This window comes from Ambystoma mexicanum, chromosome 6q (assembly GCF_040938575.1).
Source record: "Ambystoma mexicanum isolate Mex_15411 chromosome 6q, UKY_AmexF1_1, whole genome shotgun sequence".
NCBI lineage: Eukaryota > Metazoa > Chordata > Amphibia > Caudata > Ambystomatidae > Ambystoma > Ambystoma mexicanum.
Window position 1 is genome coordinate 191,210,299 of NC_090937.1, and position 20,285 is coordinate 191,230,583.

The 20,285-nt window shown below is 46.9% G+C and overlaps 1 long non-coding RNA gene across 1 annotated transcript in view; it reads left to right on the forward strand.

Moving 5' to 3' along the window:
* Positions 1 to 2,743: 2,743 nt before the first annotated feature.
* The window catches only part of LOC138515871 (uncharacterized), a 75,864-nt gene continuing 58,322 nt past the window's right edge, over positions 2,744 to 20,285 (forward strand). Inside the window, exon 1 of the long non-coding RNA XR_011282176.1 lies at positions 2,744 to 3,160. This is a non-coding gene — a long non-coding RNA (uncharacterized lncRNA). The remainder of the gene's footprint in view (positions 3,161 to 20,285) is intronic.

Consider the following 20,285-nt stretch of genomic DNA (forward strand, 5'->3'; position numbering starts at 1 on the left):
TGCATCCTGGAGTATAAGGGAACTTCGACTTCCTAGGGTAAGACCTTCAGTGCCCTTAATTTTGTTCTCCCTGTTATCTACACCTCTTAGGTTGTTTTCTAAATCCTTGTCTAGAACTCCAGGGGGGACCAGGGCGTTGTGGGTTCAGGACACAGGGACGGGGTTGTTCCGGTATTATTCTGTCTTATCTCCGCTTAGTGGTACTACTGTTATTTCAAGTGATTAATCGTGTGTTGTTTCTTGCAGCTGGGTCCGTGGCGGCGTGTTTCTCCCCGCTCTTTCGGGTGATCGGTCCCTCTGTCTGGTACAATAATCAGCAGTGGGTCATATCATCAGGAAGGTCGATTTTTCCCTTATAGAGAGGAGGCTCGGGTGGAGGCTCCAACCCGAGCTCTTCAATCAAAGCACCGTCTCACCGGTTTGGCCTCCTGTCTTGTCCACTCCCGTTCGGTGAGTAACATTCACAACTTAAACCACTTCCCACCCTCCTGCTGGCGCGAGTACTCACTACACATATGGGTGCTTCCTCAAAATAACACAACAAGACAACAACCCCAAACCTACGACCGTCTTCCTGCGCTTTCTGACCAGGTATCCTTATCTCTCAATATTTACCCCGGAAGGGGACAGGAAGCACTTTTCCTTGACCTTGTCCCGGGAAATCTGTTTATTCTTCAATATCTTATTACCTCGCCATGAGGCTTAGTGCGTCACCTTCCATGACCTTGTTATAGGTATCTTCTCATAAATAAATCCTTAATCACTTCACAATTCCCCAATATATACAGACAAATCCCTCCCACTTTTGTTTGCCAATTCGATGCTCTATACTTAAATCCGTAGATCGCTCCGAGGCCTTCGGTATTGATCTTCCCTCAACCGGCCACTCGCCTTTTTGTTCTCAGCAGCGCCCTACGTGATTCATGGCAGGATTTTCTTGAAGGGGCCACCTGTCGACCATCTCAGTTTGGCTATGAACAGAACTGGACTGGGAACCAAATGTGGCCATGGAAAATGTTTTCAAAGTGGGCCCATATTTCACCAAAGGAGCCAGCACAGCGCGTGAGCCCAACCCTACTATGATGGGATTGGGAGTAGCCCCCAAGAAAATGTTGAATAGAATTAGTTAAAATTAGTGCATTTAAAGCATATTTTAAACCTATATGGATTAAAAAGTAATGTTTTAAGTAAGAGATATGACCCCAATATGGGGCACAAGGCTACAGACTTGGCCTCCAGGCCTGAGCAAAGGACTCATGATGGGACCTCCACAACCAGCTGCAATCCTAGAGACATAGGCTCCTGGAAGCTTCAAATGGACCCCTGACAACAGCCTCCTGCAGATCCCACACAAGAATCTACATAAAAACTACAAATCAAAGGAGGCAGGTGATTTGCAGTACTGGCCCTGGTCTGTGTAAGGTGCTCCTTATAACAATCCACTGCAAAGGCAGCCATCACCCCCTTAGAAAAAAGTAAACATTTATAGCTTTTGATCCTCCATTGCACCATGCCTCCTATAGAAAAGTGTTTTGAGACGATTCACCTTGGCAATGAAGCAGGGAGCTTTCAATGAGCTCCTCTGAAACTACTAGACTACTTCAACAGCAACCACTAGTGACTTTATTTGCATACTTCATACAAGATTATCCCAGAAAAATATATGGACACAAACTAAACACTGTCATAATGTCATCTTACATTTCCCATAGATACCAGTATCATTTCGATGTGTGAATAGGCAATTTTGTGTTTTTTGAAAGATTCACCCAGAAGTGCACGGATCCAAAAAAAGCACAGCAATGTTCAGGCCCCTGGCGGCCAAACACACCTGAAGCGTGAAGACAGAACACTGCCCGCACTGGGGAGGAAGTCTAGACCTTTAAACAAATGGCGTTCAGACGGCCAAGATCCAAGAGCCTCCATTTGTTTTTTATAAGCACTGGCTGGATGCGTGTGGGAAATCCAGTGTCCTAATAGTGTATGTGTTGTCTCAGTCTATATACCGTCACCCTGAACGTGTCGTAGACTGATGGACAATAAAGCAGAAGTGTAATTTGCCATCCAGGAGTCCCGCTTCCGTTATTTCACTGGCGACAAGGATAACGGTCAAAGGTAGAGGATCCTGTTGTGAGGGCTGCTGAAGGGGGTGCAGCAGACCAGAGACACGGCCGCAAGTTTTCTCCACACCCAGAAGGCAAAAGTAGTGCCAGCCAGCCAGAGACTTTTTGCTATCTGTCAGAAAATCCTATCTTGCTGACTGCGCATGCGTCCGTACTTACATGATAGGATTTTTTGACAGCAGGAATGTGGTGTGCCTGTCTTTCTGGGGTCCCCGGGGTATAATTTCTGTAACTTGATGTGAGCCAGGCTCACTGAAGTAACAGAACAAGGTGAAGCCGCATTACGAGCGACTCAAAAACAGATGCATAAAGCACGAACCCTGCAGACGAAATGCAGCAGACACTGTATTTATAAGCTCCCAGGATTCTAATAAGCACTAAATGTACAGAACATATGAAAGAATCCATCCCAAATATATGTTTACGTGTATGTGAACTAAGTGCATTATTAATGTGATAATAATGCAATTAGTTCACATACACGTACATGTTCGTGAAAAGTCTGGCTGAAAAAAAATGATATTACACCGGTGTTGTATGCTATCCTGCATCCCATGCTAGCTTGTGGGAGGCAGTGTTCGGCAATCTTCGGAGCCACGCTCGCTTGGATGCCCCGCCCACCCACAGATGGCTACAGCCACAACCAGTGTAAACATGAAAAATGAGAAAATACAGCCTGATAGCCCACCCTCCAACAGCTCCGTTCCTGGGATTGGCCGGTGATGTCTTTGTAGCTCCGCCCCTGCCCATTCCTGTCTTCTGTGGGGATGCAGAATATCATAAAAAAGGCAAGCACGCAACGAAATGTTAGCTGATAACAGTTCAAAGGATCAGAAACATGGGACGCATTTTGTTTCTTCACAGTGTCACAGCACCTCTGAGACACACATTCGGCGTAATAAATTATGTGCCTGGCCTCATTCACACCACCAGCGTAGGAGCAGGAGCTCCCAGGACCTGCCCGCCCCCCCCCTCCAGGAGCATCGGGCACCCGGCGAGCACTCTGCACTATTGCCCACATCCTTGCCAGTAACAAGGTAAGCGCTAAACTCGGAGCGCATTTCCCGCAATTTCTTTTTAAAAATGCATCCGCGATCTGTGCAAAACTGAAGAAAGGATAGGCTTCCTTGCAGCCCACATCCACAGATTGTGAATTTATTTATTGGATGCAGCACTGAAATCGCCATTGAAGCACACAAGGCCCTCACCCCTCCAAAATGGCCGCCTGCTTCTGTATTGCCTGCATCAACATCTACTGAGGCTCCAGCCTCCAACACTGATAGGCTGCCGTGCCTATCTACTCCCCCATTGGTCGCCGGCAGGCGAAGCCGGCCCACATTGTCCAAGGCCCACTGTAGCAAGGCCATCACCTGTTAGGTGCCTGTTTGTGTCTGCCGTCTGCCATAACCCCTGCCTGTCATACACCAGGTAACTTTTGAACCTAAATACACTAACACTGCGTCGCATCACCTACCTACAGGTCACTATTGTCTTCTACCACGCTTGCCAATGGTACAGCAGCAAACGGCATACAGAGTGCAAAAACTTTGCTCACCGCTGGATTGTTTATCAAAGCTGCCACTAGAATGCCTACCGACCAAACTGTACTCAGACTGATTAATGGTCACATCAGTGATTTGTACTTTTGAATTTGCCTGACTGCTTTCACTATTGTACCTGCATCTAGACTGCCGCCAACCACAGGTAGAGAATTCCAGACTTAGCCTGCCAATCCTGGAGCCCTCTGCTGTATCCACTCTAGTCACTACAAATTTTGTCTTTCTGATAGTCAATGCAACTCAGTGCGATATATCTCGCTGCTGCCGACGTGACTTTGAATCTAGGTGAACCTTTGCCCCCCTTAGTCAATGCAACCTAATGGGCTTCATTACAACCCTGGCATTGGACCATGGTGCTATTAGCACCATGGTCCATGCCGGATTCCGCCCTGGTGGATGGCGGATTTACCGCCCCATTCCAAGGTTGGCGGGGCGGTAAATCTCCATTCACCATGGTCCGTTGCCCATTCCCATTTTTGGCCCATAGGGCTCAATGGGAATGGGGAAGGCGCTAATTACGGCACCGTAAATTACGGTGCCGTAATTAGCACCAAGGTCCCTTAGCGGGTTGGACTTTAACGCCTGCAAAAAGCAGGCGTTAAAGTGTGAATCGGGCGTTAAGGGTTTAACGGCGCCAAAGCCTTTTACGGCGCCGTTAACCCCTTAACGCCAGGGTTGTAATGAGGCCCAATGTGTATTAGCTGCCTATTTTGACTTTTGAATCTAGGTGTACCTCTGCCCCCAAAGTGATTCATCTCACCCTTGTGACTCGAAAGTCCACTGCCCAGCTCCTAGGAACCTAACAACCTAGGAACCAGCTGACACTGCTCACACCTCCTCCCACCAAAATGTACCTACCGGGTATATATTCAGTACTGATAAGAGTCATCCTCGACCTTTTGCCCGCATCTAGTCATCTCAGCCCCCCCCCGGGCCCTACGAGCATGACTACCACCACTCCACTCACCATGTACCTCTCTACACCGTGCAACCTTCGCCACTAGAAATTCTAAACTACGCGCCAGACTCTCCAAAATATATGAGCCTAGAGCCAGGGATACTACCCTTACCAAACTATCAAACTGCTCCCAGCCTCACATCATGGCTTTCCCCTCCAACAAATGCACAAACCCACCCATGCCCAGCCAAACCAATACTATAACCAATCACAAGACTACTACGAGCAAACCTACCACTACACCCTTAAGAGGGGCCTTAATCAATGCGAGATCGGTAGTAGCCCACGCGTTAGACATAGCAGACCTCATCCTAACGGAAGAACTAGACTTCTTAGCCATCACTGAGACCTGGCTTCATGCAGCAGCTGGCCCAGCCCTTGCACTAGCCATCCCGGAGAATTTCTCCATCCTCCGAGCAGACAGACTGATTTCAGAGGCGGGGGCCTGGCTATAATCGCCAAAACCCACCTCAACCTTAAACCCGACACCACCGATCACTACTCATCTTGTGAATTGCTCACAGCCAAACTCCCCACTACTAACTCCCAAACCATCACCATCCACCTATTATACAGACCCCCGAGGCCCCTAGGCTCATTCGAGGAAGACCTTAACTCCATCCTCTCCTACAACCTAAAGAATACCTCCCAATGCCTCCTCATAGGAGACTTTAACCTTGGCTACAATGACTCTAAAGCACCCAAGCGTCCACCATCAACAACTCACTGTCAAAACTAGGCTTCACCCAAAGAGTGTCAACCCCCTCTCATAACAAAGGGAGAATTCTTGACTGGATAGCTGACCACAACTGCGCGATTTCCATCACTGCCATCACTCCGCAACCTTGGTCAGACCACCACCTCCTCTCCTTCACACTTGAAGCGCCCAGCCCTATCACTAACACCTCCCTAGCCACAGCCATCCCGACTAGAAGCAAGAAAAATATAACTGCGGAAAAACACATCCCTCTTATTCTACCCACACTGAACCAACTCCCTGCCAACTCCAACCCCCACCTCTTGGTTGAAAGCTACAACAATAGCATGCGCCTAGCCCTAGATGCCATCGCACCACTAAAGCTGAGAAAACCCAAGCCGATAAAACACTTGAACACCTGGTTCACGCCCCACCTAAAAGCCCTCAGATCAGAGAAACGCAAAAAGGAACACATTTGGAGACAAGCTCCCACAGACAGTAACAAGCTGATCCTCAACAAAATAGTTTCCACCTAGAAAAAATAAATCCTCGCCAAACAAGAATCTTACAACCTAAGGATACTGCATGCCAAATCCAGTTCTAAAGAATTGTTCACAATATTAAAAGAGCTAGAAACACCCATCCCGGCCCCAGACACCTGCAAAAAAGACAAACAATGGTGCACCAGCATCCAAAACGCCCTATCCAACAAAGTTGCAGGCCTCCAAATCAAAATTAACAACAAGAAAGAGACTTTAACCAACTCCAAACCCATCAACACCCCCCCACGCACCATCCCTCAAGACCTTCCCAAGATGCTATTAGCTGGATCACATCATTCCTGAGCAACAGATCCATGCGCGTCTTCTCTACCACGGCCTCCGCTGACCCCATTCCCATCTCATGTGGGGTCCCGCAGGGGTCCTGTGTCTCCCCCACACTGTACAACGTGTTCACTAAGCCCCTGTTTGATGATCTCGACGGTTTGGGTATCACCTACACTAACTATGCTGATGATACCCAAATCCTCATCCCGTTGACGGGAGATTACAACACGGATTTGGCCTTGGTGAACAAGGTGTACCTCATCATCCAGGCATGGATGGCATCCCACAGTCTATGCCTGAATGATGACAAGACCGAACCCATCATCCTGGGATCAGCCTCGAACCTAAACAAATTGGACACCAACTACTCCAGCTTCACCATAGACGGCAACCCTATTAAGGTAGCTAAGGAAGTGAAAACACTTGGCATCTACCTCGATTCCACCCTCTCCTTCCATAAACAGGTCAGCTCCATGGCATCCACCACAGCCTACACTTGCAAGCTTATACGCTCAGCCAAACCCTTCCTCTCCACCCAAAGCTGCATTACTCTAGCCAGAGCTCTCATACTATCAAAACTGGACTATTGTAACTCCCTCTATGTAGGCGCTAACAAACAGATTACCAATAAAATCCAGATCCTTCAGAACAATGCCCTCAGAGCAGTGCTTAGCTTCCCTAAAAGAGAACACATCTCGGATACCAGAAGAACACACAACTGGCTCACTACTTCGGACAAAATCCTGCTTAAGGTAGCCTCCCTTACCCACAAATGCCTTAACAACACAGCTCCCCGTTATCTAACAGACAGAATAACCAGATACACGCCCAATAGACACACTAGAAACAGCAATGCCAACCTGCTCGCTGTTCCCAGATTCAAGCGAGCGAAAATGGGTGGCAATAGCTTCCAGGTGAAAGCAGCCCAACACTGGAACACACTACCACCCTCCGTCAGAGCACCACAAACCTACCACCAATTTAGGGGTAACTATTTCCAATGGCTTAAGTACAAAGACCAATAACCGACAACCAGTAACTACTACAAAAATCTCTTAACCTGGAACTCTGTCGTAATTAGTCTCTATGCACCCACTCATTGTGCCCTTGGATGACAACATATATAATAATGTAATGTATATAATAATTTAAATAATGTACTGAAATGTAACTAAGTTGAGAACATACCTGTAATGCTTGCGCCCTCATACCTTCTGGTCCTGGTGCGCCATATAAATAAATAAACAAACAAACAAACAAACAAATAAACCCAACAACACGTTTATTTTTCTTTTGCCTTCGGCAGCCGAGGCTTGCTTATTCATAATGGTGACTTTCCAACTGAAAGACCACAAGTCACCTTGCAAATCTGTTACAGTTAAAGAGGCTGATTCATGGAATTATTTGCGCCGATAAACAGGGATTTGTGCCCCATTCTGCCCGCAAATCTCTGTTTAACAAATGGGGATTTGCGGGCACAATGGCGCACAAATCCCCGTTTTTCGGTGCAAATAATTCCGTGAATCTGCCCCAAAGTGTGCAACACAATAATTTTAAAATGTGTTCACACCCACAACGTCTAATAGCTTGATATCCTAAAACGTAAAGTGTGCTTTCATGTCCTCAGTTGAATATTCTTAAAACCATGTATAACACCATGCTGGAGTTTTGTGACACATCTCCAAACCAAAGTGAGTTTTTTAGCTTCTTTTATTGTGTGTCTTAAAGCGCTGAAAATAAAGTGAGTGCATAGATATTTTGCCTTTTGCATCTTATAGTTTTCCATTCAGGATGTGGAAAATAAAGGTACACCGATATTATTGTGGCCCAACATGCTGCTGCTATAAGTATTTAGATGTTGTCATGATGCTTTACTAAGAAATCTGTGGATTTTGTAAGTAAGCTCTATAGGACAGTATTATTGTAAGTCTTCACACCCAAAACTTAAATATTTGTTCCAAGTAAAGTGTGGAAGAAGATGGCCGTGCCCAAATTGCAGAGTGGGTTAAAATCCCTCCTTCGCTTTTTAGCGTAAGTGTGTGATCCTAAGCAAATAATGTAATCTCACAATGGACCTCATTACAAGTCCGGCAGTAACCCTGCTGGTGCTACCGGCGGATTCCAGCCGGACTTGCAATATTTAGTGGCACCTGGCTTGCCGGAAATACCGGGGGATTACAACCCCAGTGTTCCGGGAAGTCAGGCGCCGGTAAAAGGTAAATCCCCATTCCCTTTAAGTCCCATAGGACTCAATGGGAATGGGGATGACATAAGCACCAGCACCGGTAATGGAGCCCCATTGAGGAAAACAGAAATATTATCACCTACTTTCAACACTGTTTCCTCCACTTCACGTCCTTTCTTATGAAGAAGGATCATTCACAACTATTCAGCGGTCATTCAGTGTTTCAGCTCCCTGCTGGCTCGTGATAATTGGCGGATATTAACCTTATCTTTAACTCCATATTAATGTATGCCCTCCACCCCCATAGGAGCCTCAGACTGCTTTCTGCCCTAAGCAAGGGGAGCCCCCAACCGTCATGTTGAAATAGTCCCCCACACATCTTCACCCAGGCCTGCAGAGAATATTCCATTATGTGTCGAGAGGACATTTTATCAGACCTATGTGACACACTACATCCAAACAATTTTGCCCTTGCAAATCATGGCCCATACCGCACGTCAAAGCGTTGAAGACTATGGACATGTACCAGAGGTGCAGCATTCATACACTTACAAAAACAGTACAAACAATTTTGATAGTGGAGGTGCAAGATATCATGGCCTGAACGCACCTATGATAATTTGCATGTCCTGTCTCCAGGGGGTTAACTCACAATGACACAAGTGGTCATCCTGTTTTATGTTTAATCTGGTCCCAACCAATGTAGAGGCACTATCTAAACCCTCCCTGGACACCCCCATACCTTTTGATTGTGGGGGTGCAAGATATGGTCTGAACACACCTATGGTAATTCACATCCCCTGCCTTCCTGTGGATAATTTACACTGACAAAAGCGGTCATCCTGTTTTGTGTTTACTCTGGTCATATCCAATGTAGAAGCACCATTTAGCCTCTCCCGGGACACCCCCATACCTTTTGATTGTGGGAGGTGCAAGATATCATGGCCTGATTGCACCTATGGTAATTTGCATTCCCTATTTCTCTTGGGGTAATCCACCCTAAAGCAAGTGGTCATCCTGTTTTATATTTACTCAGGTCCCAACCAGTGTATCGGCACCATCTATCTCCTCCGTGGACACCCCCATAACTTTTCATTGTGGGGTGCATGATTACATGGCCAGAGCACACCTATGGTAATTCACATACCCTGTTTTTCTAGGGTTAACTCACAGGGACACAAGTGGTGATCCTGTTGTATGTTTACTTGGCCCCAAATGATGTAAGGGCACCATCTAGCCCCTCCCTAGATACCTCCAAACCTTTTGATTGTGGGGGTGCAAGATATCATGGCCTGTTCACACCCACGGTAACTCGCATCCCTTGTCTCCCTGGGGTTAACTCACAATGACACAAGTGGTCATCTTGTTTTATGCTTAATCTGGTCCCAACCAATGTGGAGGCTCCATCTAGCCCCTCGTGGGACACCCCCATACAGTTTGATTGTGGGGGTTGCAAGTTATCATGGCCTGATTACATCTATGGCAATTTGCATCCCCTGCCTCACTGGGGTTAACTCACACTAACACAAGGGGTCATCCTGTTCTTATATTTACTCCGGTCCCAACCAATGTATCAGCACCATCTATCTCCTCCCTGGACGCCCACATACCTTTTCATTGTGGGGGGGGTGATTTCATGGCCTGAGCACACCTATGGTAATTCACATACCCTGTTTTTCATAGGGTTATTCACAGTAACAAGTGGTTATCCTATTTTAGATTTACTCTGGTTCCCCTTAAGCGATGTATATGCATCCTCTAGCCCCTTCCTAGATGCCCCAAACCTTTTGATCAGTGAGGTGCACAGAAGGTTGAACCAAGTGCTGAATAATCTGTGGATGACTTGCGTACACTCTGTGTGGGTGTGGTAACCAGTGACTCCAGAGGGAGCTGTGATTGGGAGTGAATGTGAGATGAGTGGTAGTGTTGTGGTGTGCAGGATGTATAAGAGGGGTAGGTGAAGAGTGTAGATGTGGAAGGAGTAGAGGGGGTTGAAGTGGAAATGAGAGGTGAGTGGTAGAGTGAGGGAGTAGTGAGTGGTAGAGAGGGCAAATGATATGCAGGAGTTTTAGAGGGGCATATGAATTGGAAATGAGAGGCGAGTGGTAGAGTGAGGGAGTAGTGAGTGGTACAGAGGGCAAATGATATGCAGGAGTTGTAGAGGGGCATATAAAGTGGAAATGAGAAGTGAGTGGTAGAGTGAGGGAGTAGTGAGTGGTACCGAGGGCAAATGATATACAGGAGTTGTAGAGGGGCATATGAAGTGGTGGAGACTGTCATAGCTGAAGAAGGGGAGTGTGAGAGATCAAAGAGCGAGGAGTGTGAGAACACGGAATGGACAGAGGAGGAAAGAGGTGGAAGGAGATAGGGAAAAGGGAGAGAGTCAGAGGAGAGAATGGAAAGTGTGGGTAGTAAGAGAAGGTGGGAGGGTAGGGGGATAAGAATTGAGAGAGGTCGAAGACAAAAGTAGAGAGTAAGATCATGGAACGAAATGAAAGAGTGAGAGGGAGCGCGTATGGCTACCCAGTTTTATTTTTATGCAAAACACATCAACAGATTGCTTTTCTCCCGCAGATTCCTCATCAGATAGATATCCATTCCAGTGTCAGCTGCTCGCAATTTTTTTTTTACATGGGCCGTTACTGCACCTCGAATCGCCTGTCAATCCCTCTTGACTCCAGATGTAATGTTAGTCGCCCTCGATATACCGCGTCAAAATGCCCCTGTCCCTCACTCAGTTCCTCAGTTTCTTTTTTCCACAAGCTCAGCATGCTGCTCATCGGTACAACTCACTTTCTCTCAGAGAAATATTATTTTCAAACTACGAATTTTCATCTTATTCAATGCGGTTTCAAAATTATGTCACTCCCAAGGTGTCATGCTTCAAGCGGTGAAAGTACTGTTGTTCCAAGATGTCCATTACAGACCCACATAGTGTCTACATGTGGTGCCTCGGCATCGGTCACGTCAATGATGACTGCGGTTCTTGCATGAAGATGAACCCGAAATCACTGTGAAGAGGGCTACGAAACTCGCATTAGGTTCACCCCCGTCAAAGTCTCCCGCCTGCTGGACCGCCTGTTCGTCGAAGCTCAATACGGAGGGGCCCACTGCGGCAAAGGATATTAGGCACTATAAAGAGACCAAAAAGTGATCACATTTACGCATTCATTCCTTGTTCTCCTCTTCCTATAAAAAGAAATGGCGTCATCGACAAATGTAAGATTCTGGTTCCTCTGGCATATGCGTTAAGTCGGCTTCAGGGCCTACATCGACGACCGAGTGGGAGGTTTTTAAAGAGCAAATGCTTGCCATGTTTAAGAGCGCAGCTGCAGGTACAGGTGACTCCTCGAAGCAGCACACTCCATCTGGTGCATCTGGTGTGGATCAGTCGGCGTCAATGTCTGACTGATCGTGCATGCCTCAGTGGCGATCTGATTTTTTTTGGCACTATGGCTTTGATTTTCGGTGACAATGATGTACACGAGCCGTTTGACATTGATCTCGCAAATTCAGGCACTGGAGGCACATATCTTTCTCAGATGTGGCTGATTTGATAGCCGTGGCAGAGGGGCTTTGAGATGCAAGTAGCTTGGACACTTCCTCTGATGTGGCGACTCAGGAAGCCCACCCTTATGATCAGGCAAGTGCAAAGTATCGTTCCACAGTAGACAGGGGAGTGGATGCACCAGGTAGCAGTGTCCCATCCAGAACTCGGTCAGGATATGATCTGACTGACATTTTGGATGAGGGAGCTCCTACAGAAAAAGCCATGCCTTTCAATATGGCCATTGCTGACCCCATCACCACCTTGTGGCAGAGGACTTGTACCACAGCACCTATGAATTCTTTCTTCATGACGAAGCCCCACACACAACCATGATATTCCGCATTTCCTGCCTTTTAAGGGTTAACCCACAGACAGACAACAGGGTAGCCTGTTTTATATTGATTGGAATCTCAAGATATGTTTCTGAATCATGTAGCACTTCCATGAATTACCCCGACCCATACTTATTGTTGTGGTTCAAGATATTATAGGTTCCTAGTAAAGCCTTACTCTCATTACAGTGATTGGATCATATCATGCAAAGCAAAAGAAAGCAATGGAATAATGTATGCAGACCTCACCCCCTTACACATACAACACCTTTGATACCTCAGTCATACTCTGTCCATGGGTGCCACGATAAGAGTTAATAGTAGATAATGGGGCAATGGGCCAGTCATCTGTATTAAGTGGTATACAGACAAGGTGGTGGACCAACAGAACACCTGCCAAATAAGTCAGGTTTTAAGGGTATTTATTGTAGATGTCAGGCTGGATATGGGGCAAATGAGCATGGGTATTGAGATTGTTCTAATTCGATCAGATTTAGTCTTACAGCCTGGTATTGGAGGTAGAGCAGGAGCTCTGTGTGATTGTGCACAGAAGCACCCACCTCAGAAGAATATTGCCATATCGTGGTACCATTATTAGAGGAGTTGATCAACATGGGTACCCAATACCTGCCCCCACAGGAATAGGTGTGGAGTGGAAATGCAACAGGGTCTCGGGGACCCTCAAGGCCCCACTGTGCAACTCACAAGGGTATCGTTCAGTTTGTGCAAACTTTCAAAGGTCTCCAGATTGTGTCAGTGAGCTACGCCTCTTTTGGATCTTCAGACGATGTTTGAATGAAGCCACTTGTACCTTGGGCTCTTGCATGACAAACTTCCAAAAGGTGATCTCAGAATGTAGAGCCACTAAAAGGGTCTTGGATAACAAGCTGCCTGTGTAGATGAAAGAGATGGTGCAGCCAGGGCAATAATGCAGTGGAAAACGAGGGAAAATAAATGGCCTAAGAACACCCCAAAATAAATGTGATCACATCACTTATGGTTGAATTGCAATTTAGCAAGAAATGTCTGGTCTGTTCCAGCAGAGAGAAGTGACTGATTTTAAGAGCATCATGTATGACCTGAATGATGGCAGTTTCAGTGCCGAAACTCGATTGTTAATCACAAGAGGCTGTGTTAGTTAATCAAATCATGGAGTTGGTTGGCAACTGGCTACTGAAGGATTTCTCCAATTAATAGGAGGCTAAAAATCGGACAGTAGCTTCCAAGATTGTCAGGGTTCAAGGTACTTTTTTGTAGGAGGGAGGATGAGTCCTCTTTTAGGGTCCTTTGAAAGATGCCATGTGTGAGTGAGGTGTTTACTGTTTTAAGGAGGGAGGATAATGGCATTCCCCTTGATCTTTTAGGATGTGTGACGATCCTTCAGATGGCGTCACTTCTCCCCAGAGGGATGAGGCCAGGGAGGTGTGACCTCTAACCAGTAGTCACCCTGGGTGTGGTAACATGCGGGAGGATCCCATGGCAAGGGACTCCCTTCATGGGGATAAGGACGCGAGTCTGAGATACATCCCCTTTATCTCCCAACCCCCTGGGCTGATACCAATATCCCAGTTCACTGGATGTATGGTGAAGTCTGAAACAATATAACATTCCTGACAAATCTATTAAGATAAATACATAGATGAAGAAAAGTCGGAAAATGCAACAGTCAAGTGGGAAGAACACTCCACCAGCTGTAAGCAATTGGACCAATGTTACGCTGGGGCTGTCCCCGCTCCTTAAGCTAAACAGCAAAGAAGGACATTATTCTTGCCACCCGATGATGAGAGTGGAAGCAAGTGATCTTTGTTGCAGTGTGGCCCATCCGGCTGGACCCCAGCGACCGCGGTTTGCAAAGAGGAGGAGAAACTGGCGCGCAAGAGGGCCTCCGGTGAGCCTGTGAAGCTGAATGTGGGCTCTGAGGGACTATAAAGAGGCAGCAGAGGTGAGCAGCGGGATGCCTGAAATGTTTGTTGCAGGTCGGTGTGAGGCCAGCATTCTGAAAGTGGAGAGAAGCAACAGTGGTGGCATGACCTGTAATGGGTAGATCATTAGGTCCAACAATTGCGCTAAAACCTCAAGTCTAACGTGAAGCCGCGTAGATAACAACAGTGAGAAGGACTAAAATGGTGGCGTACCCTGTAGTGGGTGGATCCAATCGGCCCAACAACTGTGCCAAGACCTTCAAGCATAAGAGTTGGCTGCAGAGAGGAGTAAATCGTGGAAGTAAAGTGATAGAAGAAGTGAACCCGCGCCCCCTGGCAAAACCAGTGAAGAGGTTACCCAGGGAAACGTAACTGGAACCAAGATAAGTCCGGGAGGAGGCCGGGAAGAGTTGAGACTGTGAAGTATCTTGAAAAAGTAGTTGATTTTTGTCCGCAAATCCCTGGCCAGTTCCACAAACGTGTGGTCCTGGAAAGTCAAGAATACCTAAGGGGTCATCTTACTTGTCCCAGTGGGGTCCAATTTCAAGTATCAAAGAACGTAGAAGATATTGACATTTCCCAAAGCGAATTACAAGAGTTGATTAAAAAAAAGCAGAACATTGAGGAACTAGCTAGGAGAAGGGAGTCCTTCTCGTAGCCTTTCTGAGAACTTTTCGTGGAGCTCGTTTGGTTGCTGGAACTCTTTTTGCTGAACTTTCAAGAACTTTTGTTTGTAAAGACTTCACATCCAGGAGAAGGGAACCATTCTCCTGGGCTCAGAAATTGCTTGAACTTTAGTTATTATTTGGTGTAGCGACAGGGAAAGATAGAGGTTTTGACCAAGACAGAACTTTACCATTTGGACACTACGGACACCCTGACAGACCTCAGTTTAGTTTCTTTACGAAGGGAAACTGCCTATAGAATAGGGGATAGATAGGCTTTGTCTTTGGTTAATAAAAGTCTATAGCAATCACTATGGCACCACTTGATCTGTCTCATCATTCCTTGCCACCACAAATGACAGTGGGGATCATCTTTGTATGCTATGTGGTTAGTTTAAGTGGCATGAGGGTAACGGGAGTGAAGGTGGTCCTGAATTGTGTTACAAGCAGTGGGGTTGAGAGGCGTGGGGAACTATGAGTTTGGGGTATGGATCAATTGCCATATGTTATCTTGATGAAAAGGTTGTTCATGGTGTTACACTTTTCTTTAGAGTCAGGGATTAAAGGGTCGGGAAGTGGGTTGAGGAGTTTTTGACTGCTGTGAAGAGAGCTTTACACTTGTTGGTGGTGGACCTAATAGTTGATGAGTAATAAGCAGTTTGGGCTTTGACAAGAGACAGACAAGTACTGCATAAAGCCTTGAAGTTGAGGAGGGCTTTATTCCTCTATGCTTTACAGCAGTTTTTTTGAGTGACTGGATAGTACGGTTATTGTTGGTTATTTCTTCTGTGTACCAATGGATGGTGAGTTTATCCCTGATGTTAAGCAGTTTAAAGGGGTCATGAGCATCAACCAATTCCATTATAGTTGTTTGAGAGTTAATAAGGGACTGTCAGCTTTGGAGGGTGGTGGAGTTAGAGTTGCTAGTTTGTGTCTAGTGCTTCCAAGGGGAAGTCCTCAATGGAGAAACTCAAGGACATGGTTGTTTGACAACGACCCTTGTTGGACGGGACATTAGAAGTAAGGCAGATGAGGGTGTTGCAGCGTGGTCTGTCCAGTCATGTCGGATAGGGTTAAGACAGTGTATAGGAAGGATGCTGAGATGACAAGGTGGAGTATATATCCTATGATGTCTGTGGGGTTTAGCATTCATTGTTTATATCCAGGGGATCCATGAGGTGGAGCTTAGAGTCCCTAGTGATGTTAGTGAAGTCACCAAGGAAGATGTTTGCGATTGATGCTGAGGTGATGGCGTCAGAAGTGTTTTAGAGGAGGTGTGTGAAATGTAATTATATCTATATACGGTGCTAGAAGGTGGCAAGAGAGAAGCAATGGGGATTTCATGGCCGTTTAACTGAGCATGGTATAGGTTGAGTCTGATGTGTGGATAACTGGCACACCTCTCCTTACCTTCTCTGTGCGGCCAACATTTTGAATGCTGTTCCCAGGTGAGAGGAGAACATCAAAGACATTGGTAGAGGGAGTGCCAAGTTTCAGAGATAAATATTGCATTGACTTTGTTTGCGGTGATGAGGTTGGTGATGTCAACAGCATGGTGGATGGACTGGTTTGAATTAATCAGCATTATGTGGTGAGAGATCCAGAATAGTGCAGATGATATCCTAACGAGGGAAAGAGAACATGGCTGAGATTGAGATGATTTGCGGCTCAATGACGCGGCAAGAGTTTGTGAGTTCGTGTCCTCATGAGCTTGGGAATGGACTGTGGCTGTTGAAGACACATTGTAATGTCTGCCTGTTGGAAAAGCAGGGGTTTCTCCTGTCCATTCCCTACCCATTACAAACAGGTAATTTTCATGTCTTTGTCCTTAGCGAAGGATGCCAGCGATGAGGACACCCAGGCAAGGCTGGATGTATGCAAGGGCATGTGGCTTGTGATTGGCTGGTGGGCTGGAGGCGACTGGGCTGGCAATCTGACACTGAGCCCGGGGGAAGAGCACGCAAGGGAGAAGAAGGCCAGGCCCTTAAGTAGTATCTAACATGTTATGCACAAGGATATCATGTGTTAGCCGAGTCTGTGTGCTCTGTGCCCATCACATGTACAGATCCTTCCCACATTAGTGGATCTGTCTGAACTTTATCACAGGGTGGCCATGGAGCCATCGCAAGTCAGTGAGGCTCTCTTTTTTTTATAACTATTACATGTTATGCACAGAGGTTTCTAATGTCAGCGACTCTGTCTGCTATGTGCCTGTCAAGGAGAACTCAAAGAGTTGTCTTGTCAGCAAGCCTGCCTACTCTCTACCAATTATAGATGATACACTCCCACATTAGTGAATCCATCTGCACTTTATCTATCACTGGTTAAATACGGGGGCCCTGACAGGTCAGCAAGTCTGTGTCTTTTCTATCGCAGTATATGCACACAAATATCACAAGCAAGTCTCTTTGCTATGTACCTATCACAAGTGATGCATAGAGTCACCAGACATCAGCGAGTGTGTCTGCAATGTGTTTATCAAAGGTGGTACACAAAGCCATTATATGATAGTCTGTCGGCTATGTGCCTATCACAGTTAATGCAAAGAACAATCATATGTCAGTGAGTCTGCTATGTTCCTTTCACAGGTGGTCCATAGAGCCATTGCACACTAGAAAACCTTTCTACTATGTATTGTGACAAATCTCAGGGTGTCGTCACTGCTTCCACAGGGGGAGCACCTTCTCATGTGCCCAGGTGGGTGAGTCCACTACCCGATAGTCCCTGAGGGGTTGGTACTGAGCGAGAGGATTGCATGGGAAGGGAGACCAACTATGAGACCAGTGATGGCCCTGGGAGAATGCAGTATCCCTGCCAGTCACCTGACCCCAGAACTCTTGCCTACCATGACCCCACCTCTTCTTTAACTTCTCTCTCTACACCTTTATCTTTTTACACTATGTGATTTGGTAGACCAACCATAGTAGAGAGTACTGAGGCGAAGCAGATTCCTAGTGAGTCACAACATCATGGCCCACTCAGTACTGGGGGCGACGAGGAGGCACGGAGCAATATAGAGTGCCTATTGATACCAGAACATGCACTCTAGAGGTTCTTGACAACCGGTCAATTCGAGACAAGTTAAAAAGGAAGAGGGACTTGACAAAGTGTGAAGCCCGCCCTGGAGAAAGCATGAGTCGGAGAACACTCAGGGAAGAAGGAAGGCAGACCAGGGAGCCGTGGAACCTGCTGGTGTGCAGAGGCCGGGTGGTGTGCAGCATGGGAAGCACTCCTGGCAACCCTGAAGGTCAGCAACTGGGGACGGACAGTCCCGTGCCGACGCAAGCAAACCTGGTACGACAGAGCCAACAAATGCCAGAGAGGAGAGAGGAAGCAGGGGAAGCCCCACCACTGATGGCAGGCATGCAGGAAGCATCAAGAGCATCATGCACCAGCAACCAAGGTATGTGGAAGAGCGGGAGGTGCTGGGAGCCCTGTGAACATAACAAAGGCCAATTACACATAGAACAGAGTGTAGGACCCCTACAGTTCAGACGTAGATCAAGAAGGAAGAGTTTCTGTGCAGAGGGGACCTGGCCTTGCAGTTGTAGCTGGGGTGCTACCATTGGTGGCCGTACCTGACTGATTTGCATATGGCTGGACCCATTTTGCAATGGTGCAGACGGGCTAAAATTGGTGGAGAGAAAGGTTGCCCAGAGCAATGCCAGTGGTACAGATTAATTCAAAACCTTCTACCCATCAGTTTTGTGGTTATAGTTTGTCTCACTATGTGAGAGATAGTATGGCCAGACGTGGGTCCCTTACTCGCTGCGCCATAGGGAACCAGTCTGCACCTCACTGAGGAGGCCCAACAAGGCCAAAACATGTCTGGCATTGCTTGTGTTTCTGTGCAGAGGGGACATGGCCTAGCAGTATGGGCTGGGCTGCTACCATTGGTGGCAGTACCTGAATGATTTGCATATGGCTGGACCCCTTTTGCAATGGCGCTACGGGCAAAAAAACGATGGTGTGGAAGGTTGTCCAGAGCAATGCCAGTGGTACAGATTAATTCAAAACCTTCCACCCATCACTTTTGTGGTTAACAGAAGGAAGAGTACCTGATCTTACTTGTGCAAGTACTTGGTCAGAAAACAAACTAAGTCCGCCCCTCAAAGCATGAGACTATAAAGAGAACTGGGAGAGCAAAGCCTATAAGCATAGTACTTGGCATGCGAGCGAACCAAGTCTTTGTTTGTGTGGTGGCATATAGTAGTGGAGGAAACCAGATCTGCCAGTCAGGGTCGGGGACCCACCACAGCCTGGGAGTGCATCCAGGCTGTTCTTCTTGTCGCAGTACCTGGTGTGATGATACTAGGTCTGCCAATCAGGGTCAGGGACCCACCACAGCTTGGGGGAAGTGCATGATAAAGCACTGCTATGTTGGCGAACCCTTGCACAAGCCTTCGATAATAATTGCAGAACCTCAGGAAGCTTCTCATCTCCTGCAGATTCTGTGGGCGGGCCAGGTTTCGAGAGCTTCCAATTTAGCTGGATCCTTCGGCTGACACAACATGGCAAATATACATTACACTGGTTTGACAAAACTGGCACTTATCTAAGGACACCTTCAGCAATTACTGCTGGATTCGATCCAAAACCTTCAGTAGCCTTTGGTGATGTTCTTCTAAGGTCCGTCCAAAAACATCATCCAGGTAGACCAGAACCTTGAGTAGATTCATGTCACTCACAGTTCTTTCTATCAGGCGTTGAAACGTGGTAGGCACTCCCGATATCCCCTGTGTCATTCGAGTAAACTGGTAGAACCCCAAGGGGCAGATGAATGCAGTTGTTTCTTTGTCTTCGGGCAGCATAGGAATTTGATATTACCTACTCCGTAGATCTAGGACTAAGAACCATTTGCTCCCAACCAGACAGTGAAGAACCTTGTCCACTTGATATGTGGTGTATTGATCGGGGACTGTTCTGCTGTTTAGGTGCCGGTAATCAATTCGAAGTCACACATCATTGTTTTTCTTTCATGCCACCACTATGGGGGAAGCATAAGGTCTTCTGGATTCCTGGATGATACACATCAGCCGGTGCTAGTCTCTGTGACCTCTCTTGGAACGGGGTGACATCACTTAAACAGATGTGATGCTTCATCCCCTTGGCTTCACCTAAGTCCCAGTCACTGGTTAAAAAAAATCTGCCCACATGGACAGCTGGTCTTGTAGATGATCTTTCTCACGTTGGTTGATCCTGCTTCTCCATGCCTTTCTTGAGGTAGACCTGTTAACAAGCCGGGTGCATCTTCAAAGATTTTGCAAACTGTGGACCGGCCATTTCCATACACATCTTGACTAGCGTGCCGAACAGAGCTGAGGATGTGCCCATGACTAGGGGTACCTCCGGATTTGGGTTCCTTGTGGTGCACACTAATGCCAAGGTGGTTTTCACCCCGACCACTTCTCGATTTAAATGGATTTTCACACATGTATATCCCAGGTATTGACAGGCGGCATCTCCC